This window comes from Anser cygnoides, chromosome 7 (genome assembly GCF_040182565.1).
Source record: "Anser cygnoides isolate HZ-2024a breed goose chromosome 7, Taihu_goose_T2T_genome, whole genome shotgun sequence".
NCBI lineage: Eukaryota > Metazoa > Chordata > Aves > Anseriformes > Anatidae > Anser > Anser cygnoides.
The window spans coordinates 10,345,498-10,373,398 of record NC_089879.1 but is presented as its reverse complement, the minus strand read 5'-3'; the positions used below and the strand labels follow the sequence as shown (position 1 = coordinate 10,373,398).

The window sequence follows — 27,901 nt, the reverse complement described above, 5'->3', positions numbered from 1 at the left end:
AACTCAAGTTCATATTCTTGGTCTGAATCATGGGCTTTGAATTCAATTTCTTAAACAAATACTCTAATCCTGAGTATTTCTGTAACATCTCTCCTGTTTCAGTGAGAAATTTCATCTTGGGTCAGGTTGGTAAAAGACATTTTTCTACAGAAGACTCTAGTACATCAAGACATCCCTAACCAATTCCATCCCTAATGGCATCTCTGACCTTTTGTGTCAATTGACTGGCTCTATTTTGACTCTTTAGCTATATAAGAGGTCTTTAGGATTCAACTAGGTCAACCAGCTCAGAGTTCCCCATGGGAAGAGGAAACTTAAAATAGTACAAAGTCATGCCGGCAAAATTAATCACCAGTCCCTCCATAGCTATTGCCAGCAAGAGCACTAGTTGTATTTTCAGTGGGAAGGACATTTTTCTGTTGATCTCTAGAGTTAGCTCATTTCATGTACAGTAACAAAAGGTAGCAGTTGATGCTCATCACAGCAGTAGAGCAAATAATATGATCTTATCACCAAGTAGACAAGAATTCACAGTTAACGTAATCACTTTTCACACAACACAAATTATTAGATTTGTGAAAAGACAGCTTGAATAACTTAAAAGCCTTCTGTGGGATACAACAATGAATTTACAGCATAGCTACTGCTTTCACCAGTTCTCTTTTACTGATTCAGAATAAAATACAAACAGACCTAGAGTTCTTCAAATCCACTTTAATGCATCCTTAATGCAGCATCTAATACAAAATGCAAGATTGTGTACCTGGGTGCAAGATCAAATTGTCAATCATCACGTATTTCTACAAGGAAAAAATGCCAGGAAAAGCTTACAATTTGGGTCTTAAAAGTTCTAGAAAAACTTTTTAAAAAGTAATTTGTCATCATTGCCCACCACTTTTCCTCCCAGCCTGATTATTTAACACTTTCTTCAAAATGAGTCTTAGAACAAAACAAGCACTCCGTTACTCTTACATTAAGCAGCAGAAAAACACTACCTCACCCATTTCTAGCTCCCAAAAATGGGATATTCCAGACAGACAACTGTATTAGCCAGAAAAAAAAATAATAAAAAAAATTGTAAACTACTTCTAAAGTCAGATGTTTGAAGATAGGAGCCACCATTCTAGAGTTACCTTTGCTGTTCTGATTGAACACATGGATTTGCTCAAGCCTAGATATGTTTCTTGGTATGGAAGGTCCCATGGTCTTCACCAGAAGAACCACAGTGACTTTCAGTACTCCACAACTAAGACAAAAATGTGAAACCATGAGTTCAGATAATGCAATATTCTGGCCTTCCCATGAATTTTTAGCAGTTCAGGTGACAACTTCAAAAGCATTGAAAATAAAGACAGAACTCCTATTTCAGAAGAGGAACCACTTTGTCTTTATCTGACCCTGCTATGAAAACATTAGTTTGTCTGGAAAGGCTTATTTAAACATAAATTTCACGTTCATGTGGTTTACTCATGTGTTTCCCTTATGCTATCCCTGGAATTCACTCTCACTTTGCTTCATACACACCACAAAATGCAGAACTAGTTGAAGATGTACACCACCTTGATCTAGAAACCAATGATCCAGTCATACTTCTTATTCCCATTTACTGCAGGTTTTATTTTTCTCAAAATTTTCAAGAGATTAAGGGCCTTTGTCATCATCTTTTGAAATGAGACTGAGCATGAAAAGTCAAGCCTAATCAGTAAAGTGACTTAATTATTGAAGAATAACTTATCTTCAGCTTCTCAGGTTATACATAAGCAGGCCACTCTGTGATCAAAACAATCCAAGAGAAGTCTGATGTTTCATGAGTAGACAAAGACAGTAATAGAGGGTCCACTTTTATTCTGTGGATCTTATCTAAACTGTAATCTCATTTCATACACTCACTGCTCTGACTTCTCCCTTGTCATACATGGGCATAAGCATTAAAGGAATTTTTGCCTGTTTATTTCAAATAATCTTTCATTCCAAATGGTGGTGCCAGAAGTCAAGGCTGAAGCACAGCACCACTGTTATTCCTAAACTTACCAGTTCTTCATAAATGGTTTGAAACAAAGTTGTGTTTATATATCCTGTATCAGTTTAAAGGGTGATGTACCAAGATATTTGACTTTCTTTTTTATGGATTTAGTAACAAAACTTGTCTAAAAATAATATCTCCTATGAGATTTAAATTATTAAACCATTTTTAATCAGTAAAATATTTTGCTTCTTGCATTGCTTAAAATGATGGGAAAATAAAAATGTCTCTAACATCTTGCCAAGGTTTTAATTACAAAGTTTTAGCACTGGAGTTCTTCACTCTTGTGCTAGATTTAGTGAGTGGCTATGTATGCTTCCTTTCCCAAGCCCTGTTCCGCTATGTAATGTACAGATGGAAAACACTGCCCTGTGGTTTCTTCTTGCTGAATTAATGCCAGTAGTCAAAAACTATGGGAGAATTTGTGCTGATTTCTGAAAGAAAGTACCTAAACAGACACAAATCCCAGCATCAAACACTAGTTACATTTCCAAATCTAAACATTTGTTAGGAAATACTGAAATGAAGATTATCTCCAAGATGTTGATTAAGGCTCTAGTATGCACTAAACAGTATATACCGGTTATAGTCTTTGAATGCAGAGTTTCATTGTCAGGCAATGTACAATTCAATCACTCATTACTGATGTTTAAAGTACATACTACCCATTTAACCACAGAAAAATGGTAATAATCCATATGCTTCTTTAAACTATCACATTTATTTCACTGTCACTGCAAAGATACAAGCTCAGATCTTTTCAAGACCATCAAGTTTGTCATTGAAAATTCTGAGAGAAGTTTCTATTAAACAATACAGTTTACAGGCTGCTACAGGAACTCTACAGCACTTACCTTCTCTTGATGAGCCAGGCATTAATATTGTAACTCAAGATGCTCATTAATAAGAAATTAATTCCTAGGTATTCTCTGTAAACCAGCACATAGCAGCTAAATACAACTGCTGAACCACCCAAACAAGATTAACTCTGCATGAGGCCTTTTATATTGATTTGAATTCTGTGCAGCTGGTGTCATGTAGCAAGAGTTTGATTTGGGAGTAAATTCACCTGCAGAATTTGGGGAGGAAATTCATCTGTAGCAGAAACACATAGTTTGTGTAAGAGAAAATAATTCTTCAGCACCATTTTGACTAGTTCAACAATTTTTTTTTTTTGGAAAAAAAGAAAGAAAAATATAAAATTGAAAGAAGGCAAACAGGGGTTACATTCATAGTTTTTTAAAAAAGAACAATTATTAACACAGCCTGCTCAGCTGCGATGTACAGTGATAGAAAAAATCTAAAGGAGGTGATGACAATGTTACAATAAAGTATCTGAGCTAAACTCTGCCTTTAGGTTCAGCTGTATGGAAGACCTACTCTTCTGTACTATTAAATCTGTAGAACAGGAGCTTGCTTTTCTTACTTCATCCTATCTAAATTCAAATAATTCAAAAGATCTGGACAGCCTCAGTAGAGAGCTCTCTAATATTACTAAGTCAAAATAAAATGCTCTTTTGGCTCATTTTCAAAGCAGCAATGGGAATTCACATTTCAAAACTGTTGGTGAGTGTCCTTGTAATTCCAAGGCATGGGAGTCCACCATCAATCCAAGAATGTCTTGCAAAGCCCACAGATGTTCTTCAAATGTTTGGTGTGTGATGGCAATATATGAGGAAACTTAACTTTACTCAAACATTTTAATGAGAAACAGGTTCTCTGAACAGAAGCAAAAGCTTCTGAATAAGGAAGGAATATTGCAAAAGGTCACTGTACTGAGTACTCCGCTCAGTACTAGGCCAGTGTCCGTAACTGAATGTAAACAAAAGTGATGGTAACAGGTACCACGACCACAGATCATTTTCTTTAATATACTTGATGCTTCATAATATTCTAGGTATAACACAGGAAAAAATAAAAAATAAAAATGCAGAAACAGACCTGTTTATACCTTCTGTTCTGAAAGCAGTGGAAAGTTTCAGAGCTGTATCAAAAATCTTTATCCATCCTTAGTTTAGATTGAGTCAAGTTTATCTCCTTATTACTAAAATTCAAGAAGTTAAAAAAATATATTGAATGACCAAGCATGTGTTTTCACTTATCCTCCTTCCTGAAAAGGAAGTTGGTTAGATGATCTTTTGGGGTGAAATAAATAGAAAGTACATTTTGAACATACAGCTCTTCCTGTGAATTCTTTATGGGAAATTGATTTTTTTTCCATACAGAAGCTGCTTACAAAGTAAAGGTCTTGTTTATACATTGTAAAATATTCATGCAAACATAATAATCTCAGTCATATTTTCAAACTCTGATCCATTTATGATGTGGGAAAAAAAAGTGTGTGAAAGGTTTTGATTTGTGTTAGAATCCCCTTAATTCCCAGAGCATTGCTCTGTTTCTTTTGTATTCACCCTGCTTTAAATTGCATGAGTAGCAGATTTCTATTATTTTTACATGACATGAACACTAATGTTGATTTCTAACCACTATTCTATTATGCATATATTGTACATTAACAATTCCATGATTCTAATTCAATATTCTGTGATCTGTAATTGTCCTCTGAGCCTGATACAACTCCCACTGAAGAAAGTGCAAAAAAATGGTCTACTTCCCTTCCCCCCTCAGTGGAATTTGAATCAGCCTTCCCTAAACCAATTTAGGCATACATTCCACTATCTTTATGAACCAGTGTATGATCAGCAATTATAAGACTTTGTATTATATTTATCAGATATATACTATTGGAAGTTTACCACTAAAATTCTTGGTCGGTAGCATCAAAAAAAAAAAACCACAAAAAAACCCTCTTTTCATAAACTAAGAAAGTGGGCAGATGAAATACCCTTATATACAGTCATCTCTCAGTACAACTGAATATCTAGGAGGACTCAGGGACCTCAGATATCATAAATCCTTTGGTTTAATTGTTAATTGTTAGTACTACCTAGAAGATACTGGGTGTCAGGGTACTGCCCCAGAGACAGAGAAAAATGAAGATAACCTGGATAACCAAGGTAGGAGACAGTTAAGTCAAAAACATACTGTGTTCATGGCTACAGCAAAGACTGCTTTAACAAAGAGATTTTGATATTCTTTTACTGCTTTTGTAACATAAAGCTTTTTGATTTTCCTCACATATTCCTCTTGCTTTAGGCCTGCTCTTTTTCAGCATCTTCTTAAATGCAGAAATTGAGTCTGAAATAGTCTATAAATCATGTAATTGAGAAAACAACACTTATAAAAAGAATTATGGCAAAATCAAATTTTTTTTTTTTTTTGGTAATATCTGGTGTCAATGCCCAGGATAGAGAGCATTCAGAGTTCCCCAGGTGATCCTTACAGTTCAAGAATTATTTGGGAAAAAATTATTATACTAGAAACAGTAAATAAGTATTGGGTACAGTCATTGAAGTGGTTTATGTTTCAACCAATATAGGAAGTCACTAGGGAGAAAGTAATCACAGGGCCAGAATTCAGAATTAAGGAAGGTTTCAGTTCAATGCCACCAGCATAAGTCTGGAAACAACCCATTGTTTCAAGGGAGTGACCCAAAATGACAACAGTTCCTTGAAGGACTATTTGAAGCAGCAAGTGCTATTCAACTGTTCAGGTTTTGAACCAGATTTTTATTTCAGTGGAATTGCTTTGCATTCACCTCACTAAATCTAACCTTTTAGATAACTGTTTTTCATGTTCTTACTACAGGTTGAGACTTTCCTTTGTCCATAATCAAAGATTTTCCTTTTGACTTGAACCCTGGGGTTTGATTTATCTACCAGTTGACAAATATAAGAAAAACATAGATTTCTGTATACCTGCTTTCTTATACATGTGCATCTCTCAGTGAATGTATACTAAGTGAATAGAACTTAGAGTTTATATAGTCTATTCTTGCAATTTTAAATTCTGTCGTTTTTCCTCTTTACAGCAGAAAGATGTTGAGGATGACATTTGGGCTGCTCCTTTTGACTGAACTGGAAAAATAAATGTAGGACGTACATTTTTTGGGAACCCAGCTCCTCTGGTACATTTGGAAGAGATTGGCTAGAATTGTTCAACCGTCATTAAAATGACATTCAGAGTTGTCATGTGAGCCTTGCTTTCCTATGAAACCAGTCTGGAAACAACCTTAATCTCCACAATTGTCATTAACTTGTCTTTCTTTGTGGTCACAGAAAAAAACAAAGAACTGAATGGGCTGGCTGTATCTATCACTTGGTAAAGTTTTCAGAATTCATATAGTTCCTGTACCATAGTGGTTTCCCAGTGACAATTCTTTACACTGATTAAAATATATATATATTTATTTATTAATATCCTAAAAAGAGGTGTTAATAAACTGTGTATGCCCTTCCTGATGTTTTGAACTTTATTTATGTTTTACTGATAATTGTTGGCATACTCCAACCTAACCCAGTGGTGGCACTGTTCTCTCCACTGCTCTCACTGAAATACTGGGAGATTCTTAGAAGTCTGTCAAAAATTGGAGAGCCATGTGTGCCAGGGACCAGCATTAGCAACTTAACAGTGATGTGAGGCACTTCTCTGAAACAGCACTGAGTTGAGTTGGTGCCCTGGGCAATTCTCCCCTCTTCCAGAAAGTTCTGTTCATTCATCAGAAAGAAAATTAAGGGCCAAAAGGTGCCTCCAGTGACTTTTTAGTTGGCTTGTGGTGAATGTTGCACAACTTCATCTTCAGAATGACAATACTGATCACCATGGCACCAGGCACCACTTAGTTTTCATAGGTTATAGACCAGGAGTTACTCTGCTCAGAAATGACAGAGGATTAATGGAGTTGAAAATAACAAAGCTTTGGGTGGGCTGCTGTGGTATTCAGCTGCCATTTTGTCTGAACAATGCATGCAGGAAAACACGGTGAGAAAGCCAAAGCAATCAAAAGTTACACATGCCACCTCACGCTCCTCTACTGCTGTAGAAAGAATATTGTTTTTCCTTGCTTCCAGCCACCCTATAATGTCAGCTTTCTCTGTCATAACTCTCTGCGTCTAAGAGACAGAAACATCCCTTGTTCACTGAATTCTCTGCATCTGATTATTTTAATGGCTTTGTGTGTATTGCACCAAGTAGCTCATGCAACCATAAAAAAAATGTGGCAACTTTAGTTTTCTAGTCCTGTTCTCTATGATTGAATTTTCTCCTATTAGCAGGCTGGTAGGAAATAGGGAAACCACTGCTATTGATGAAGAAAGAGAGAGAAAAGAAAACCCTATAACTGGGATTAAAAGAAACTTACAAATTCCAACATGAGGGTGGCACTTGTTGCCTGCACATGTCTTGGGGAATCCTGATATTCTACCACTGAGATATCAAAGGCAATATCAGAGCCCACTGTACAGACATATCCTGTGTATAAATAAATAATAAAAGTAATACTGTGCAGACACAGGTCTGTATTAAGTGTTTCCCCAAATCTGGGATCATTCAGACCTAGCTCAGACATTGCTTGTGACATTCAGAAAACTCAGATCCAGAATGCCCAGCTCTAACCTGTTTAGACCCCAGGCTTTTCCCTGTCACTAAGGTACAAGTGTATTTTGCTGCTCTGGTTTCCCTCTCGCGCTTTCTTATTTTTTATGCTGTTTATGAAATGACTCCTGCTCATAAAAAAAGTGTGACTGGTTTTGTTTATCCTACTTATTATATGAGAATAATTTGCAGGCTGTCATTTCATTATTAAATTTGAAAACAAAGCAAACACCAGAACACTGTAAGACTAGATGTTCCAAATGAAAGCAAATCCATTCCTACCTTATGTGCTTAAGCAATACGCAGTACAACTGACTGTAGACAAAGCTTCTGTCATCAAATACCATAACTAGTAAATGGTTTATCTTTGTTGTCAGCAAGATCTGCTGTCAAAGTTAGGTCTACCTTGCCTACCTTTCAAAAATTGCTAGGAAATTTATGATTCAGCAATAAATTCTTAATTGCTTCCTCTTTATGTTGATCTGTTTTCCTGGAAATACAATTAATTCTCTATGCTGAGCCTTTAAGAATGAAACAAATTGTAGCCCTTGCTCACTTTGGCAATGCAATCACTTTTAATCAGTGCATAATTAGGATTTAAACAGTATCAACCTGTCCCTGTTGCAAGAAGGTAACTGCGCTTAAACTTCAATTACTCCTAAATTTAAAAATCAATTGCAAATAAAATGTCCTGCTGCTGATGCTAAAGAGATTAGAAAGACCAGAATACATTCACACGAGAAGCTAGTCATGTCAACACAATTGCAACAAGCAGCTGCCATAATGTAGGTAATTCTGCTGTAATGCAATATTAAGGTCTTTATCTAATCAAAGGCTGTGGGCTAAAGCTGTCAAAAATACAAGACGCCTCAAAAGGCAGATTGTTATTGTTTTGTATATGACTTTACCCTGTGCAGGATAAATGAACCATTTTGCTTTAAGAAATTACTTTTATTGTGAACGCTTGAAAATCTATTCTTTTTCCTCAAAACCTATCTATAATGAGGTAGTGCAGTTGAAAAACATCTGTCATTTGGGATGGCTCTAAGGTTTGAAATAACAAGCTCTTTTTGTATAAGTTTATCACAATGTTTTCTGGAGGCATCGGTGCAGAGAGTGGGCCTCCAGCATACTAAGTACTACACGAAGGCACAGAGAGGTGGTGGTCTTGCAAGGCAGACAACTGGGAGGACCTCTAGGGAAACCTGGGCTTGAACTCAGAACTCTGGGCTTTGGATTTAGATGGTCACCCCTGCTAAGCATGTGGCGAAAGGGCTCACACCCATGCAGCATAAGGGTGAAGAAACAAAGCTATTAAAAGGAGGTGGAGAGAAGTTTGTTCCTTGTGGCACTTCCTCTGAGCAGGATCACAGGAGTACAGAAGTATTCAGCAACAGATCTGGACTGAAAACCTGTACTGCTGTTTGCAAGGAGGGGAGGACCGTGAGACCTTCCGGCCCTAGGCACTAGGATATCTAAGAATTTAAAAGTTTATTCTGATCCTTGGATAGAAACTGCTGAAAAAAAAATATGAAAATTTCATCAGGACCACTTAGAAGCTGTCACATTTTAAAGACTTCTTCCAGACTATGTGAGGATTTGCCTTTCATGTTACCATAATGGAAATTGGTAGTGAGTTAATAACAGCAAAACACAGCTGAACTAAAGTGTACTGAAAGGAGTCATCAAACCCTAAATGTGTGAGCAGTTACCATTCTCCACGCCTGTCCTTTGTGCACTTGCCTTATAAACTACATTAACTTCTTCACAATCTGGTTCCTCTCAAAGTGGTTGTGGGGAAAAACAACAAAAACAAACAACAAAAACATGCAAACAAAACAAAGTATTGAGGTGCTTGGCAAGAAAGTGGTCAGGTATACTATTCTGATCATTCACGTTTAGTATTCTGTAAACTAGGCAGAGTAGAAACTACTGATAGCAAATATTGCAATGAAAGACATGGAAAACCCCACATGGAGATATCCTGCTTCCTTAGCCATTTAGGGTGGAGGACATGTTTTCTGTCCAAGGTACACCTTTGGCATGTCCTTCACAGTAACCTCTTCATTTTCTTTGGAGACTGAAGGAAAACTGTCACACAGCAGTTTCATCAAGACTATTCAACAGACCAATCCTAATGGCACTATTTTAGTGGGTACAGCCCAGGATATCCCAGTGCTCTGATGTTCCCAAGGGAAAGGCAGGACCTCTGTTCACCTCAATTTTCTTTTTTGCATCTTCCCTTTTATTCATTGACAAGTATACTAACTCCTGTCTTCTTCAACCTTTCACTTTTTTTTTTTTTTTTTTTTAAACAGCTGTGATATTCTGCCAGGGCTAATAAAGTTCGTTGATTCAGAGAACAAAAAAATGGGGAACATTCTCAGAATACCTCTAAGGGGTCATAAGAATAGGGGTGAAATAATCTCATGTTACAAAATATTTTAACGCTTGGACGTATATGCAGGTGGATGTACCACTTCAAGCACTTTTTGGTTTCTTCATCCTTTCTTGGTACTCTTGCACGCAGGATTTAAATGACAACTGTAGGAGTCCTAAGACAGGCTGTACAAAATGCATCTGGGAACAGAGGAAACTTCTCATCCCCACCCCCATCTCCAAACATCCACAGCTGTAACCTGGGCTCTGGCTGACATACACCTTAGTGTCCACAATCAGTTTTTATTCATCTATTACTGAGGCACATCTCCCACTGAGGTTCCATTAACTCTCCACTCAATTCTTTCACTGGAAGTCCTAAAATGAAGCACAGCCTAACATCCTACAGTGTGTGAAAGTGAAATAAGTGAAAAAAAGTTGTTTCCTTTGTTCCTGTGTGACACAAGTGTAAAAAATCCTTATCTCTCCCTGTAGTTTGGTCATTGTAACCTGATCAAGTGCCACTCAGTACCACATCATCTTAGATGATCTGTTAGAAGCTGCAGCCTGTTGGTCCAAAAGCTATCTAGAGGAGACATGATAAATGGACTCAAAATAATTAAGGCCAGGTTTTCAATTTTGCCTTCCCTAACCTTTGTACAACTTCACAATTCTCAAAACTATCAAAGGCAAAAAAAAAATACAATTTGTCCCTAGAAACCAGACAGGTAAGTTCATATCTACACAACACAGACTCTGGTCTCTGTAAAGATATGTTAATTGCATCCTTGTCCTGTAAAGAAGAGGAATCTTGGCATGTGTTCAGGAGTCTATGGTGTCAATCCTAAGGGCTTGCTGAAGAGGGTCAGTGATACAGCGAGGACAAAATGTACCTGCATCTGTACTCATCACAGGCTGAGTAGAAATGCATGTAGAAACATAACCAAACAGCATCCTGAAGCTGGGTTGCAAGAAGCTAACTTGGCTCAATGCCTGTTGTTACTGAGTCATAAGGTTAGGTCACAACAAGAAAGAGCAAATGTTTCATGTTAGCAGAGGTGCAGTTGCAGGTAGGGGAGGAGCAATAGAATTATTTGATCACCCACCAGGCTTCTAACAGCAGAGCATAATGATTTTTAGATTACACACCTGACCAGTTACCACACAGCTTGCTCTCCCTGGGAGCAGTGCCAGATTGGATGTTGTTTTCATGAGGATTCCCATGCTTGGATATATTCCTTCCATGTTGCAGTTGAACAGCTGGTCATTATGCCTTTTGCCATAAGATATTTTTTCTGGCAAGTACAATAAAATGACTTTTTATATCCACTTTGCAATTTGACTTAAACACTCATTTAAAAAAATAATGTCATTACTGAACTTCTTCATGCTATATGATCTGACAGATCCCAGCTCTTAGTGCTAATGTGATCACAAAGCTTCTGCAGGACTGAAAGCCCTTCTTTGTGTTTTTACATTATCCGTCATGGTGGTCTTTAATCAAGCTCAACGACTGTTAGTACTGCTGACATGCAAACAATGGCACAGTTAGGAAATGAGAAATGTTTTCCACCCAGGAATCATGAAATTAGTTCAGCTGTTAAGCTGCCTTTGAGTCTCATGGCCACCATCCTCTTGTGTTTGAGTGCCTTCCAAGTTATACCAACACCACAGCTATATTAATAAGAATGACAAAATCTCAGTACTTTTAAAAGAGTCAAAAGGATGGAAAATCCTAATCTTTTTTCCTGTACTTCCCCAAAGTATGTTTTTTTTTTTTTTTTTTGTTTTTTAATAATGCTGGCAGTATTCAGAGAGAGAGTTCTGCTGATGTGAAGAACCATTTTGAGAGCTGTATGTATTTGTAGGAAGCACACAGCTTTGCTTTTTCAGAAAAAAAAAAAAAATTCTCAAGAATCCTAGATTATCTGAAGTACCAAAAATCACTAGTCAGGTACACACAGCTATTTATCCCTAATTTTCTGTGTCAGTCAGAAAATGGCTCTGCCAGAAGAACATAGGATGTTTTGTTTATCTTTTAGTACGTTAAGCTTGACCAAAAGAAGCTGAGATTTGAAAAACAGTGGTCAAAACTTTTATCAAATTCAACCATTCTACAGAAATTACAGCAAACATAAACATTTTCCAACTATTCTGATCATTTAATGCAAAATTTCAACCATCTCTTCCTGTAATGGCTTCTGTTGGCTTTGCAGACCAAAGAAATTTTAATCTGCTGAGCAATAAGAACTACTTCCTCACTCTATTCCCTCAACCAAAGCTTGCCATTATCTTAACTTCCAACTTCCTACATTAACATGAGGTTTGACATCACATATTCCTCTCAGAATGATTATCTGTGGCACTGTTCATCTCTAAGATACCAGTTCTCCTGCGTATTCAGGAATTAGTCAAAAACCTTGAGGGTGTACTTTATTTGGGCATTCTGAGGGAATTTTGTTCATAAAGGAAAGTGGGCATAAAAGTGTTGTGATGCAATTTCCATTGAAGCCATTAGATAAGCTTTAATTCACTTCATCAGGTTTTGGGTAAGTTTTTTGCCTAATTCCCTTTTTTCTTCCTGTGGCTCTGACACTCACAATCTAAGCCCATCACACTGAGAACGAGATGTTTATTTGTTTCACAATGACATTTCTTGATAGTTGAGCTGCTCTTACTGGCTCCCATGTTCAGAACAGTTTGAATTTCCTGGTAACTCTGGAAAAGTGATATTTCTTCTTTCAGTTTCTGAGGGTAGCTCTGGCTGTTTTCTCATTAGGCTCACAGTAAGAAATAAATGAAACAGGTGACTGGTACTGAGATTTCAATTCTGATGGGATCTCTGCTACACAGTGAGCTATAGCTGTAATGTTAAGTATGTGCGCTTAGGTGAGAAAGGTATGAAATAAGTTGAGTATCAAAACTCAACTGACTTCACTGGTGAAAGACATGACTCAGTTATGGCCCTATATAAAGCAAGAAGGTACGTATTTTAGTAGATTCATCTTTTGTTCATAACATCTTTTAATTGGTTTGGATCTTGCAGTTCTGTGATGTCCTATCACCAGTCCTTCCCCAGCATGCCATCACAATTTCTAATAATGAGGGCTTACAAACATAAAAGGCCACATCTGATTCTATTGCAGTTAATATAAATTTTGCTACTATCTCTAGGGGAATATGGTTTGGAAAGGGGAATTGATCAAATGTCATGTTCATGCAGAGACGAGAAATTTCCTTAACACTGTGTTTTTTGATCAGATATGGAGCTACTTTGTTTTGTGCAGCATGGAGAGCTTCATATTTCACTAACATTGTAAACACATTAGGTGTAAATAGGTTATTTCACAAAGATTACATTCATAATTAAGTTGAAATTACTGGCAGGATTTTTAGCAGCTGTTTTGGTTCTGATACTACTTTGAGAAAATTGTAAGCAAGTGAAGAGCTTGAAAGAAGACTTGAACCCTTGACAAAACTCAAGATTTGAGTCTTTATGTCTGCAAGGATAACTATGACTTTGGAGATTATTATTATGTTCCATTTAAAAAGTCAAAATGTCCTTCTTATGTACATTAATGATAAATGCTTACTAATACACTAAGAGAGACTAAATTTAGCATAACTAATAAGAACAGTAAAAAGATGGGCATGCCTCCAAGAACATCCTGTCAAGGTTCAGCAAAGTAGCTGTCCTTAAATATTGAAAGACATCTTCATAATGTTGAAAATGAAGACAGTTAAGTATTATCTGAGCTATCCAGGCTGTCTTATCATGTACAACTTGGGGTAGTTTCTTCTCCACATTATTTATATTTGTATGCATGTTTAAATATTTTCTTTTTTTCATCTTAGCTGAAAAGAAAACACTTGGGGTAAATTTATTTCCTATTTATTATTTATGACCTTGATACTTATTCAGTTTATACTCTATGGTGTTTGGGTACATGATTCATTATTATAGTCCATTTCTTCATTGTGAAATCTTACGGTCTTTGGAGGTATTTATGATTTGCTTGAGTTGCAAAATTTTATTGTTATCCACATCTGAAAATAAGGAGTTCCCCACTATAAGTTCATGTTTCAATACCGCCAGTAATGTACTTGAATGCTTTGAATCAAGGTGAAATATTGGGAGACAGCAAGATCTGATTCTTTCTTTGTTTTTAATATTTTTATGCTGATGAAATTTCTTTATCTTGAACACAACTATTCCTTCCTTACTCTAGTTTAAATGAGAATCAGGTCTAAGTGTGGGTTAGTTCTGAATTTGTCACAAGACCTTTCTGTTAAAAGAACCTGAAAGTCAACAGCATATGTTCAGCATCATAGCCCTGAAGTTCGCTCTTCTAGGAAACTCAGCTTTCTAAAGGGGATTTCCTCAACAGTTTTTCCATTGTTCAAGACCATGGATATAAGGCCTAGAAGAAATCATTGCCAATTAGCCTATTAACACATATAAAGCCTAGAAGAAATTACTGTGAGAACTGAATTTGAACTACAGCATTATTCTCACAACTGGAGAAAAATCCAGAATTCAAATTTCAAAAAAGCGACCCTAGCTCCTACCTCTGAGAGCCCCATAGTTGCTTGTTGGGCTTTTAAGCTCAACAGGAATAGGGCTCATCACCTTGTGGTTTTGCTTATATTTGACATTGTCCAAAATTAGTTATTCTGAAAGCGAAGGTCACAACTGAAAAACATTTGTAAACTAAAGCCTTTCTTTTCCCTTCTGCAGGGAAGGCTGAATGGCCTTGATGCACTGCAAGCTCTCTGTACTTACTGTTCTTTCTATTCTTTTCTCTCGCTTCAAAGAATCATCTGAATTCAGAACTAAATGGAGAAATGGCCTCAAACTAGAACATCATGTAAAATTCCGCTGAGACACTGTGCTGAACACTGCAGTTAAGGATGTCCATGGCCAACACACTGAGCAATAGTAAATAGGCAATTAAGGTTCCCAGTGAAGGTCTGCAAACAATATAATGCAACTCTACCTTTTATTACATTGATCAAATGCAATCAGGCTGCTACAGTTACAGAAGAAACAAAAATCTATCCAGTTTGTGGAAATAAGATATTTCATGGCATAATAGACATTAATCATGGTATGCTCATTAAATTAGTCACTTCTAATTAAGCTGATATACAAGGAGTGTATTTTAGGTTCAGCTGTTGTCTAGGCTAGGAAATATACTAAGTAAACTGAAGCAATCTGTTTATTAATCAGTACAAACTGATACAACTTTACTGAAAATCAGTGGGACTTTGCAAACTTACCACAGGGGAGACACTTGTCATTCAAGTGCAGATTTCTTTATTTGCAATCTCATGCACAACGAATATGTCACAAAGATGTCTAGGAAAGTGGAATTTACACAAGGTTATCTTACTGCTAACAGGAATCTTGGGTGCACAGACTGTTGTCGTTAGTGCTGGGAAATGCATGCTGAGTTGCACGGAGAGAGACGGCGTTCCTTGGGAACACGATGGATTCTACCAAAGGGGTCTGGCTGTCAGCTGCTTTTCTCCTGGATTTGTATTACAGGAAGTTGGCTATTACAATATTTGAATGGTAAAAAGGAGGCTTCATAAAAGCATTACTAGTAAGGAGAACACTAATGTTCTTGTGTACTGTACTTTTCCTAGAGAACTATCTCAGAAGTTATGCACCCTTGTTCCTCCCACAAGTCCTAGAGCAGGACTGTAAACAGCAAGCATGACACATTATTAACCAGCCTCCTGAGTACATGCTAACACAACATTAAGGAGTGTGGTGAGCACAAGACCCACAGGACCAGCAACCTGGTTCCCCTTGTTGGCAAAGAGGGAGCGAGGTCTTCTGAGGAGTCCCTGCAAATGATATCCCGCACAGAAACAGGGAATCTCCCAAATCTCTTTGCTGTAAAACCTCCTTCCTCTGTTCAGGCAGTTCTGATTTTCACTGTTGCTCTAATTGATATTCTCCTTCAGTCGCCTTTTTCTGCCCGCAGTGCCCCCAAATCTAGACCTTACAACACTAAGAATAAACAAAAGCCAAGAAACCAAGAATTTATCTTCGTACTTGCTATGACCTTGCTGGACAAGACACATTTTCTGTGTATTTCCTGTTGTTTTCACACCCTGCACCATCCCATCTGTTTATGTGGACTGAAGGGCTGTCTGTTCTCTGCACTACGACCATCTCTCTCTCTCTTAAGTGCAAACAGCCCCTGACAGTGATTGGAATTTCAGGATGCTTCTTTAATATAAATAAATACTGGTGTCAGACGCTATACACATTTGGGCTGACTTGTAGGATCCTCAGCACAGTGTCATGCAGTACAAAACTTTATAAAAAAAAGGTACTGTTATAACAAAAACAGTACTTAGCAGACATTTTTCTTAACTGAAATTGTCAGGCTTTTTCAGTTCCTCTATTTTCAGTGAATCAGCTGATCATTACTGGTAAATAAAATAATCACACAGTAGCCAGGCTAATATAACTTAGGAAAAAGAGATAACAAAAAGATAAACAGTGCGTGCCACTGGAAAGGAGTTAACCAGCTATCTGCACCACAGTAGAGTCATACATTTGTCACAAAACCCAAAAAGCCTTGGGTAGGCCAGAGTTTGCCCCTAAATGTGTTTTGTAAGAGGATAGGCAAACTGATTAGAAAAGCGAGAGGATCATAGCAGAAATACTGTCAAAACCTTGTCCAAGGCAGCAGCCAACTGTAATACTAGAGTACTGACTGGAGCCCGACAGAGATGAAACACCTGGGTAGATATTCCAAGACTGTAAGGTTTCTGTAAGCTTGAGGCTCGCGAGCAACAAACTGAGACAGTATGTTTAACAGGTGTTATTCTGAGCCTGCTGTGAGGAGTATGGCAGGGAAAATCATACCTTCAAGTTGCAAGTTGGCCAGTGTTCTTGTGCATGGTGAAATATATGGAGTTTATCTTATCCTCTGTGCAGACTACATCCCAGATAAGTCTTTGGTTAACTGTGTAAATATCACAGATAAAAAGCTACCATGGTGCCTTTCTCCCTGGAATTCCCAACATTTCATTACATGCTGAGGTGTGTGAAAATCGAGAAGGGCTTTGCAAGTCCATCCTCTCATGTGAACAAACCAGCTAGGAGGGCAAATAACAAACGAAGGAACAGCAACTGACAAAATGGAAAAAAAATGTAACTTCAGCGGCCAGCTGTATAAATGATTGGATCTTCTGTCCCATCAACTAAAACTCTAAAGCTTCTTGTTTATGCTTGCACAAGTCCCTGGAACTACTGTGAAAAAGTCTTTGTTCAGCTCTATGCCAAGCGCAACGTGGAATCTATTATCCAGTGGGATGTCTGATGAAATAGTGAGCCTTTCCATGGGTGAAGCTTCATTACTGTCTGCATATGCATCTTTAACGAGAGCCTAACATATCATCTTCCTAAACTGATAGACCCTTCAAGTAACTTATACTCTCTCTGCCCTGATTCATGTGTTAAGATAGTGCTTGTAAAGCACATAAGCAAAACGTAATTACATTGAATGTGATGGGAATCAATTTCCATTTCGACAGTTTTTGTGTTCTGTTTTCTCCTTATTAGTGAACCTGACAAATAGCTTCTTCTTCTTCTTTTTTTTTTTCTCCCAAGAAATAATATACAAGAAATCTTATTATCGCAGTTGTTCATCCATCTACACATCCTGCTAGTGATAAAAGACTTAACTGTCAGGAAAAGACAATCTGAACCCCTTGTATTAATGCTCCAGATCTCACATTTTAAATAAAGATTTTTCACCTTTGGAAAACCTCAAGAAAGGAACTGTTGCAGTTGGTATCACTCAGCTGAGGATGACAAGACAGTGTATATTTCCACATAAACTGAGAAAAATGAATCTCATTATTTTTGATGATGTAGCAAAGAAGTAATGACCCTATGGGATCTTATTACATGGCTGAAAAGTGAATTAACTTTGGCATAACCATATCGAGTGAATTACTCTAATGATCTGTTTCCTAGCTCTTATGGGTGATCTCATAACAATACTCTCATAATCTGGGAGTATGCATGAGAGCATAAATTGATTTTGTTTTCAAGCTCCAACTTCATTCTCAAAGTAAATCCCTGAGGCACTTTGCCATACCCATTGCTGAGGGAAGCAGTTGTTGCTATAGGCAATGATGACACCTTCTGTGGCAGTGATAAAACTGGGCCCAAGAAAAGACATTCCTGTACCACTGCATAGATACAAAATTGAAGGTGGCCCTGATATGAAGGAGCAGGAGGAACTTTGCTTCCTCTGTCCAGTTGCTTTTATTTATGGGACAGGCTGAGAGAATTGCAAAGCCACCCTGCCTTGATTTTTTTGGTAAAAAGTGAGAAGATGAGTTGAAAGTTAAATGGGGGAACATGTCACTCTTGCAAGAAAGGCTGGGTTTTTCACCAGAGAAATCCTTTTGACATTCTGTAAACTATATTTTCTGAGAGACTTGAAATTGTGGACACTTAAATTCATTAGTATCCATATCTCTGTATCTCCCAGCTTTGCTGGCTGACATAAATATTTATTAGAATCTGAAATAACACTACCTAGGATTTTTCATTTGGCAATGGTCAGAACGGTGTGTAACACAGAACTGACTGCTTTCTACTCTGCCTTGTGGTACATAACACTGTGTATATAGATGCCTGGAATGAGGCTGACTTGCCCAGGGTCAATTAGTTGTTGCCTCGTGCTAAAACTCATCGGAGGCTGGTCCTGTGCTACATCTTATTCAGTCCCTCCATGTCCCATAGTCTCAATGATACCTGTAAAATCTGCATATTGCTAATCAAGGTTGTGATTGGAAAAAGCAATCACCAGAAATTCTGCCATGCACTGTGATTACTGCAAGTTGTGATGTGGGTAAATACGCAACTGCAACATTGGGGTTTTAATTATACAGCAGGATTAATAAATTTGCTTTAAACTGGTCATGACTGACGTGCAAAGTGATGGAAAGCAGAAGCTGGCTGCGTAGTTGAGGAGAGCACTGAACACATGGTCTCCCTGTTGCTGGAGCATTTTCCCTTTGGGGTCTTGTTGCTTTAAACACTTGCTTGTTACAAAATCGTTGGCGAAGATGAGGCTCCCTCTGGAGGTTAATTTTCTGGCTCCTGTGAAAAGACCAGCTGTTGGGTGACAGCCTGTCAGATTTCTTAAACAACCTAATGCTAAAGGGCAAAAATAGTGTGTCTGACAGCCATAGCACTGGCAGCTTTGCCAGGCAGCCAGTACAGCAGTCGGGTTGTGAGGTACTACAGCACCATATGCTGGCTGCCACAAAAACTCTGCGATAGGAGGTGAAATTCAAAATTGAGCATGATGAAAATGTGGATGAGGTAGTGCCACTGTGTCCTTAGCTGTCCATCCCGCGCACAGTCCTAGAAAGGCCAAAAGAGGTGTCATGCAGCTGTAGTCAGCACGTTTCACCGTTTAAGGAATGCAGCAATCTTTGTCATTCTCTCATTAAGTCAAATCTAAAGCGGGGAGGGAGAAAATGGCAAAACCAAGAGGAGTGCATGGCAGAGCTGGGTACAGAACCCCTTCTTCTGCACCCGTGGGAGTCCCTCAACCCACACTCACCAAGATGATATAATTCACCAAACATACTCTTTGGACTTCACCTTTAACAGAGGAAGGCATGCGGAGAAACAGTGCCACTGGGTTCTGGGGGTTGCATGGTGGTGAACTCACTGTGGGGCGGTATGGTGCATGGTCCTCGTGTCTCAGGACCTCCTGCGGTGTGTAAAGACAGACACACCAGTGTGCACCTCCAGAGAGCCAAGCAGGGCTGCTGTGACTTCCAGCACTCCTCCTGACATGTTTGTTAGCTCTCCAGCAGCTCTGGACAGAGCCACAGTGACTCAGCCCCATGTGGCATGGGGCTGCCTAGTACTGTGCCACTACTGCACAAGAATAAAAAACACTGAAAAATACTTAAACTGAAAAAATCCACCTAGCTGAGGGTCTTGTCTGCCAAAGAGACCACAGGAATGCACCTAAGGAAGTACACTATCACTGGGCAAACCTGCTAATTATATTTTTCTCTTCACCAAAATTCAGTAGCTCCCGTTCCTGAGGTGCCCCCTGTCACACATCTTGCTGTGAATTGTTGTGCAGAGAAACCCGTGGGTCAGGGAAAGTACTGCCAATGAGCAGTCCAGCAACACTCTACTGACCCAAAGTGTTTGATTACAATGTGCTAACTTCATGTTTGTGCAATTAATCTTGGTACAGAAGGATTTACTGAAACCGAGGTGGCTCGGGTCAGTCCCTCAAACAGAGCTGTCAGGATTTGCCATGATAACAACCGCAGCAGCTGCAGTGACATCAAACACAAAGACAAGGTAAAGCCAGCATGGAAGTGGTTGCTGAATTGCTCACTACAGGTGCACGCACCCCCCCTGCTTTTTACGGGTGGGAAGAAGAGCTGTTAGGCAGCTGGTTGAAAAGACAGACAATAAGAAGACTCAGAAGCAGTAATGTGCATTATCTGAGTAGTCCAGGTTTGAAATGCTGGTATTTTTCACAGCACCATGCTTATCTGCATGGGAACAATAAACCTGGTAGCAGTCCTTTGAAATAGCAAGGAGCAGCTGTTTGCACTGTAGGCCTGAATAAATCTCAAGCCATTTATTACAACAGCAAATAGAACTTGAGCTGTAACTTATCTCTAGTAATAAAATCTGATTTCTCTCTTGGTCAGTCTCCCTGCTCCTGGAATACTTCCAACAAGGTCTCCTTCTTGAGGAAAACAGTGAGACACACCACCATAAATTCACTGAAGCAGATTCTCCTAACAACTATGAAACAACATTTGGCACCCCAGCCACCACAAAAGATGGAAAAACACGTGGCAGAGTCTTTTGTCTGAACTATGTGTTTATGTTTCTTAATAACGATACCTTTGGCAGTTGCCATAAAGTATGGTTCATGGCTGTCACACCACCACACTGGTTTTCGACTGAGTTTCTTCTGGACTCAGACTTGCTGAACAGTGCAAACGCAACAGTATTTTTCAGTCAGGATGCCTGGCCTGAAGTTATGGCTTGAATCTTATCTTTGGTATTCCTTGAGCAAAGCTGGGAGGGAAACAGGTTTCCTTGACCTGGAGAAGGGATGTCTGAGAGGGGATTTATTTGATATCTTCAACTATGTGAATGCAGGTGACAGTGAAAATAGAGAAGCAGTGGGAAAGGAGAACAGGCAAGGGCCACAATATTCAGTGGGGCTAGCTGAGCCCTGGAACCAGGACCCTGCAGAAAACCAGCCTTGAGACTTCAAAAAACCAAGTGAGCAGCTTGATGCCAACTTTTCTGAAAGGGTAATAAATGAAAAAGATGAATGTAGCCATATGCAAAGAAGGGATAAGAAACAGTATTCTTAGTAGTGTTAATTCATTAAAGCAGCAAGTGTTCTTGTGTGCTGCAACTTGAAGAAATCAGTAAGTTTTAAAATCTTCATTTTTAGTAAATAGTCTGTTTCTCTGCTGATCACTTGTTCACATCTTATGCAGCTTGATGTGCAATGGCAAAAGAGAACCTTTACTAAGGAAGAAGTATACAAGTGATGCCTCTCCCTGCTTGGTGGCCTCATGCCATTTTGACTTCTGGTAAAAACCCCAAAGTATTAACCACTGTTAGATAACTTTTCCATAAATAAAGTAAAACATTTTTTTTTCCCAATCCTCTACAAGGATTTTCTCAGAAGAAGAAAATCTAAAGCTCTTTTTCTTATGAAACGTCTTAGGTCAGAGCATTTCAGAATTTTTTCAGCTGTAATAAGTACCTGCATATTGCTCCTTATTCCCACAGAGAGAGGCTCCTTTGCAAGCACTCAAGCAGGAGACAGCATCTTTGCTGCTTCTTTTGTAATGCCACTAAACAGAATTTCAAGAAAACATATATTTAACATGCATCCAATGCTGCCACTTGTAATGGTGACTCAATAGGAGATAAGCTATTTCAAAAACCTGGGCCTGTAAATATTCCTCAACAGACCAACCCACACGCAAGAAGAACAACTGAATAAGCCGCGTGCCGATTTCAGAGAAGTCAGTCAGCAAGACTGATGTTTCAGAAGTCATCCACTCCACTCTCATAAAGTTGATTCAGAATATGAAATGTGGACTATTCATCATATTCTTTTCTCCTCATCTATCTCTGAACAGTTCTATCACTTTCATCTCACCTGAAGCCCTCCTTCAGTTTTTCTCGCTCTTGAGCTGATCATTTTCCTCCTACTTTTTCCCTTTAGTCATTCTGTCTGTCATCCAGGGATCACTTTCTCTTCTTGTTCCAGGAACCAGGGTTGCAGAGCAGAAGCACACTGGAGCAGAGACCTTGCTGTCTGCTCTACTTTGTGTTTAAAACTGAGCAAACCCAGCTACAGTTTTGGAGTTCTAACACAATATAAATAATAAAAATAAAACCACTATTTGACATTCAAGAGTCATATGGAAGCATGCATTACACTGTGGAGATAGAGATACAGCTTTTTTTAAGGGTAGAAAGGAAACTTCTGATCTTTGACCTCCTCTTACTACAAGCTGGAGAATATCACCCAGTCAGCTGCATATTCAGCCCAGCGTTACAATGGAAGAACTGGGACGTTTCATTTAGAAAGGCAGCCAGGAACCAGACAGTGGCTGGGGAGACAACTAGCACAAAGCCATGTGAGGTTGAATTTTTCAGTGGTCAGAAATATATGGCTATATCTGCAGACAATGTTAAATAAACACATACCCCTGTGAACAGCTTTCATATTTTCTCAATAATGCCTCCACCTTACAGGAATAGAGTTGAATGTGGAGGAGAGGAATTTAAGAGTGGCAGTTAACCTCCGTATCTCAGTCCTTGAGTGAGAAATGACAACATGATCCAAAGGCACGGAGACAGAGTATACTGCGTTGGCCTAGCATTTGGGAACATATTGGGCTCATTCCTTCCTCAGTTTCAAAGTAGGTGCTTTACATACAAATGGGCTAAATGACTACAAGCAGAATCACTGATTTAGGACAGCATGTGCAGGTGGCTTGTGTGGCTTTGTCCACAGCGCATTGACACCATCATTCTCAGGTATGTGGATTCCTCTGGGTCTCAGAGGCTGATGTTTAGCCTCATGTAGCACTGTGAGATACAGTATGTATTTCTACTCCTTTTAACATCTTAACTGTGGTTGTGGGAACTTAATGTAAGTGGCCCCAGGAACAGAAAGGATGAAATCTACTCCATGCCAAATATCAAGCTATTGCAAATCACTGATCCTACAGTACGTTCTCTCATTTACTCCTATTGAATATCTTTCTCTAATAAATACTGCTTCTAACCTGGTAATCCTGGACAAATTCTGTACTCATGATTTTCCCATGACTCTAATTGTCCAGTTTGCAGTCAGCTCCCTGTGAAAATCTGATGACATCCTTTATCCACACAGAGTTTGGTGAAGTTTAGACAGCCTGAGTACCCTTCAACCACACGTTGATAAAGCCTGCTCACAAAGGCAATGTATTCTGTCAAAGAATAACAGTGAGATAGGCTTTGCAAACTTTGCTGGCTATTGAATGTGCTATGCAGGAACTGAACACTGAGAAAATAGGATGTTTTTCAAAGGCGTCAAAGTGATTCAAGAGAGTGGTAGGACTCAGCCTCTTGAATCATTTAGATCCCCTTGAAAAATGCTACCTATTATATATAGAGAGAGGAACCATCTGAGGATCTCAGCCTTTATGCAGAGAGACAAACTCAGCTCATGTCCTTTGGCAAAGCTCTGAAGGAACAGAAGCACAGGGAACAGAGGAGGGGCACCACACAGGAGACCACATGAATTTTTTACCAGCTCTACTACTGTCTTGATGGGGCCGTTAAAGTACTTACCATACTGTATGGAAAAACTTTCTGCCAACCATGAGGAATAGTATGAACAGTGTCCTCCCTTCATTATTAAGTCAGATGAGAATTTGTTCTAAAAGATCAAAACATTATTTTGGCTGTAGTTATGCACCTATTTAGCTTTTTAGTCTCTATTAATTATTCTTCTTTACCTAGGTTCATTATAAAAAAATCCAGATGATGCTGTTATTCTCACTAGCTTGAGGAGGTTAATTTGGTGTCAAATGCTGCACTGCCAGCAGGGTTTTAAGAGTTGGCTTGTATTTGCTTTTCTTTGTTTGTATTTGTTTGCTTCAAGCTGTTTCCTGGTGTACTTCACAAAACCCTTCCATACCTCTCTTTGAGCTCATGGTCTTCAGAGGTATAGATCTCCCTTAAAATATTTTCTCTTATCTTTCACTGTAGGTGAATCACTTCATCATTTCAGCTAGCTCTTTTCTGAATGCACTCCAATTTATTTGTCTCTTGTCCAGTGCTTGTCTGAACTGAACTGAATTTGCTTAAATTTAGTACTACTGCAACAGTGATACTGTTTGTTCTGTGACTTTTTTTTTTTTTGCAGTCTTTTCAGACTGACCTGTAAAAGAACCTCTTGCTGATCCACTTCTTCCACAGTAATTGGTCTTGCTTATTTTAATCACCCAGTATGCAGTGTATGCCTGAGGATTCGCTCCAAGTGATTAAGATAATTTCCCAAGGATCTTCCAAACTTTTCTCTTTTGATTTTCATTGCCAGTTTCACCATTATCTTTGGAATGGCAAAGGTCCAACACATTTGTTTGTTTTTCCAAGAAAATTATGCCGAGAACTTGTCATTGTCTTAATGTTTCTGGTCTTTGCTGCACAAGAATGTTAGCAATCTGTGTGCTTGTAACTACAAAATACTTACTGGCTTGCAGTTTTTTCCTGTTATTTACCCTACATAAATCATCATCTGTAGCAGAGCTATAATCACTTCATAGTATTTCTGATACTTTACTGATTTGAAGACCAAACTCAATAGCAGCCCCATTTCTTTATACCAAAGCATTTTTTCCCCCCTAGAGAGATGATGAACAAGGTTTCTGGTTTGCTATCCAATAACTTACCTGGCCACAAGGCTTCTACATGGCTGTACACCTGGAGCAGGAAGATCTGAGTGACTCCGAAGGTCTGGGAAAATAATGAGATATGAAAAAGTCACTGTAGAGATTTGGATAGGTGCAGTTATACTAGCTGGGATAAAATTATAAGTGTTATCAAACTTTATATTTCAGGATATGAAGTGGATACCAGATGAGTTCAGGAAGAAGTTTTTCCTCTGATCAGCTTATAACCCTAGAGCACAAAGTGATAGACCTTTTAATTTTTTCTAATTGAAATGTTTGGTGACATGGCCGCAATTTTTTATCTTCCTTTGCTGCAAGTGACATTGACAATTCTCAAAGATTAAAGAAACCTGTGTTACCTTGTGATTTAGAAAATTTCTTGTTTTGATAGGCTCTACTTTCTTGCATGAAGGAAAAACAAATATCAGTCTGGTCCTGCCTAGAGAAAAGCCTGTTGACAATTCTCAGCAGCAAGGACGCTTCTACATCAGTTTACCAAATAGAATAGTACCCAGATTTCAGAATTTGATCAGTACAGTCATGTATCTGACCATATTCTGAGGGATTTAGGTAGGTACAAACTTTAGAAGTAGCTCAATCTTTGCTTTTCACCACCTTTCAAGTCTTCTTTTAGAAATATGAAAGGTTTAGGAACATTTAATTTCCCCTGGAATAAACAGTTTTACAAACTTTTACATTTATTAGGCAAGCACAAACCAGCAGAGTTTTACTGAGCCTAATGTGGCAAAAGTAGGCGACTTCATCAAAGATACTCCTGTTCATGCTACCTGAAATTTTGACCCTGCACAGAAAGTATGGATGAAGAAAGTCCTTTATTGCTTGTACCTCAAGTCCCATTTGTCTGCTGACTACTGTGAAATACATCACATCAGCACAAAACACCTCCATAGTGTCTTGCCAAAAGTTCAGTAATCTTTGACTTTTTTTCTGAATAAGTGGTACAATTTGAACACCAGGATTTATCAAGGGACATTCTACAAAAGTGTTTGGAGAAAGGCATGAAAATCTGAGAAGAAAAAACTTTAATACAAACAGCTATGAGAATTAGGGGGGACCACAAAGGATAAGTAAGACACAAGTGCTTTGATATTTCCTTAGCTGGGAATCAAAGAGCTGGGAAGCTGAAAGTTCAGACCATAAGCCTGAGTGGTTGATGTTTGTTCTCTCCATACCATCATGACTGTATTGCTTGTGTTGCAATTCCAGCTGGAAGAAGAAGAGACTGGCCCCTGCTGTGTCCCATCATTTCGATGCGACTGGGCATGCACTTAGGAACCTTGTTGGCCTCATCTGCCATTCCTGGTTCACTTCCTTCTGAGGTTAGAGACAGGGTTACTCCACCACCACCATGTTGAAGGAGTCTCTTTGCCATTCATGTGGTATGAGCCTAAAAAGGAGCCACAGCTTACCAGGATGGTCCATGAAGCCACAAGCCCCTGTTTGGCCACCTCAAATCTAAATAGTAGAGACATACCAAAAGGCATGTAGAGAAATGGATTGTTGTTATTATTATCCCATATCCAAACAGGGAACAGAATAGAGGAAAATTCTAGTTATTGGGAATGCCAAGATTGTATCCTTTTGTGCCTACAGTAGAACTCTTCAGTCTAGGCAGAGATTAGGTTGAGCTGACACAGCTTCCATGCTTTCTAGACCCATAGTAGTAGCCCAGCACAGCACTCTATAGGGTAGATGAAAGCTGTGTCACAAACTGAGACTAATGATTTGGGGGTTTCCCACAAAAATTGATATAGGATATCATCTTCAAATTGAGTGTTCCAAATCAAAAATTTCAGGCTGAATCACTTCTAAGCCACTGTTTTCAGAAAACATTTGATATGCAAAGCAGCACTGATGTGTCCAAGGTAAATTTTAAAAAAGTAAAATATAAAATAAAATAATTGTTTGCTATATATGTGGATTTCCCTGTTCCTGTTGTCTGTGTATGGGAGTCATTCAGTCAGGTCCCTGGACTCACAAACATTTTCTTGTGACTCGTGAAGAGAACAAAGCCTGAAGGAGCCAAAGGAAACATTACAAAAACAACTTATTTCAGAGTAATGGAAATAAAACACAGTATAACCTCCAAATCAAATATTTTGAACTGCCTCTTTTTGTTTCTTATCTGCCACAAGTAATAATGAATAAAAAAGTCAGACAGGAACCATAGCCCCTCTCATAAAAAGGAACCAAATTCATTCACTGTGCTGATGTAACTAACAAACATAAAAGTGATGTAAAGACACAGCAGTCGTCATTTATTTCCTTCTAGAGGGATATTTTCTTGCGATGGAAGCCAATTAGTGTTGTTCTCTGAAGAAACATGAAAACATCAGAAAGAACAATTTTTGTCTGAAAAGAAAAAGGGTAGAAATATTTTTGATCTAGAAAGACGTCTTAATGTGACTTCAGAAAACTGAGAGAAAGAAAAAACCAAAGATACTGCTGTGGTTTTTCAGACAAACACAATGCAAGTTTACTCTCAAAAACGTTAGAGTTCTGATTTTTTTCCATTAATATAATTTGCTGAAAATGTTCTGTTACAGACACTGTCTCACTTTGCCAAAATTTTCCAACTTAATTATTTCCTTTAAACACTAAATAAAAATGCTTCTAAAGCATATTTTTAAAATATTATTGTCTGTTGAGCTCATGAATTCACATAGGAAGAAACAATTACTTTTCTCAAATGTTTTTCTAGTTCATGCAGGAAGATTGTTGTTTCTCTTTTTTAAGTTTTGAAATTTTTATTTTTATTTTTCCTCTCTTCTGGGATGCACCACCTTTTCCTTTTACATTATTATTTTTTTTTTTTTTTTTTTTTACAGTAACTTTGAAGACAAATGTGATTGCATTGTGAGAACCTTTATATCTTGCCTTGGGAAATGGAACAGGCGCCATGACTATCAAGCAATGTGCCTGCCCCTTTGCAAACAACTATTATGGCTTGATAGTTGAGAACTGCTGCCACTGTACCAGCCC

At 38.4% G+C, this 27,901-nt stretch overlaps 1 long non-coding RNA gene across 10 annotated transcripts in view; it reads right to left on the bottom strand.

Moving 5' to 3' along the window:
* The window catches only part of LOC136791318 (uncharacterized), a 225,869-nt gene that overhangs the window by 90,963 nt on the left and 107,005 nt on the right, over positions 1-27,901 (bottom strand). For 8 of the 10 annotated variants that reach the window (XR_010833046.1, XR_010833048.1, XR_010833047.1 and 5 more), the window contains exons 3-4: positions 24,899-24,962; positions 1,134-1,246 (exon numbers count right to left, since the gene is read on the bottom strand). This is a non-coding gene — a long non-coding RNA (uncharacterized lncRNA). Of the gene's footprint in view, positions 1-1,133; positions 1,247-23,795; positions 23,884-24,898; positions 24,963-27,901 lie in introns of all 10 variants that reach the window. The other 2 variants (XR_010833043.1, XR_010833044.1) reach the window with 2 other exon arrangements.